The following is a 1,705-nucleotide window of genomic DNA, read 5'->3' as shown; positions in this document are numbered from 1 at the left end:
ACTAAAACGTTAAAGCCCCAGACAAAATAACTGAATGGTTAAGAACTTCACAAAATGAGAAGCCTGTCTCAATTATCTCTTGCCAGTATATTCATTAAAATACAATTTAAAATTCTAAATTACACGATCCATCCCTAGTCCAGGGGCCTTGTGATGATAGTTGTATTAAGCTTCAAATCACCCTTTCTGCAGGAAAGGACATATTTCAAGATGGCAACTGCTGTGTCATCATTTTTCCCTTTATGGACTGTATGAGAAATCCTTTAGAAAACCCTACCCTTCAATGCACAGCCTGTTTCCCCAACTGCAGTTTGCTCTCTTTCCATTAGATGGCAGTAATACACCACCTTTCTTTACACAGGGTCCGCCATGAAGGCAAAGTTGAAGAGAGGGTTTCTCTTGGTTAATATCAAGTTAGTGAGATACAAAAATAGGAAATGAGAATAAAGAAGAGTCGTTCTAAAGCGATCACAAGGCCAAACTAGTGCTGGTTATGGAAAATAAGAAAAGAGACAACTAAGGAATGAGAGATGTCTGTGAGAAAGGTATCAATGAAATCCCACTAAGTATCAAAAGCGTGCAGAGGAGATGGGAAACGAAATCTAGACATCACCGGGTTCTTCCCTCTAGACTGAAGGAAAAATGAGGCATTAACCTTTGACTAAAAACGGGCATTTTAATAGACTAGAAAGTCCACGTTTATTTAAAAAGCAACTGAATCAAATGCACTGGAAGTAGTTAAATAAATAAATGAAAAATAAATAAATAAAAAGCAACTGAAAAATGTCTCATAGTTGTTTTTCTGAATTAAATATTAGGATGTATCCAATAACAACAGCCAATAACATAGTAATAACAGTTAAATAATCCAATTAACAAATTAGGACTATTTCCCACCTGCCTCAAAAACATCTGGCTGTCCCTCTCAATTATCTGCCCACCTCCCTGTGAACTAAAACAAAATCTTAAGCCCCCTAGCTGACTGAATGGACCTCCTCTTGGCTAAAGGGACCCCAGAAATACCCTAAAGCTCAGTTGTTGGTCATAGGAGGAGAGGTCAGACATGCCTTGTCATGCCCCCTTTTTTTTTTGTTTTTTTTGAGACACAGTCTCACTGTTGCCTGGGCTAGAGTGCCGTGGCATCAGCCTAGCTCCCAGCAACCTTGAACTCCTGGGCTCAAGCCATCCTCCTACCTCAGCCTCCCGAGTAGCTGGGACTACAGGCATGTGCCACCATGCCCGGCTAATTTTTTCTATATATTTTTAGTTGTCCAGCTAATTTCTTTCAATTTTTAGTAGAGACGGGGGTGGTGGTGGTGGTGGTCTCACTCTTGCTCAGGCTGGTCTTGAACTCCTGACCTTGAGTGATCCTCCTGCCTCTACCTCCCAGAGTCCTAGGATTACAGGCGTGAGCTACCGTGCCTGGGCCCCTCCCTTCTTGGAGATATCCTTTGTAACTCATTAACAGGCTAAGGCTATACCAGATAAAGCTTAAACCACACCGGCAGGTCCTCAGTTTACTTAAGAGATCACTTGAGTTTGGGTATAAGGACTGGTGGCTAGTCTCTGATTAACAGACTTCCTTATCTTAATTTAAAACATTCTGGCCGGGCGTGGTGGCTCACGCCTGTAATCCTAGCACTCTGGGAGGCCAAGGTGGGTGGATTGCTCAAGGTCAGGAGTTCGAGACCAGCCTGAGCAAGAG

Source organism: Propithecus coquereli, unplaced genomic scaffold (assembly GCF_000956105.1).
Source record: "Propithecus coquereli isolate 6110/MARCELLA unplaced genomic scaffold, Pcoq_1.0 Scaffold59, whole genome shotgun sequence".
Classification (NCBI taxonomy): Eukaryota; Metazoa; Chordata; class Mammalia; order Primates; family Indriidae; genus Propithecus; species Propithecus coquereli.
Note: the sequence above shows the minus strand (reverse complement) of the source record.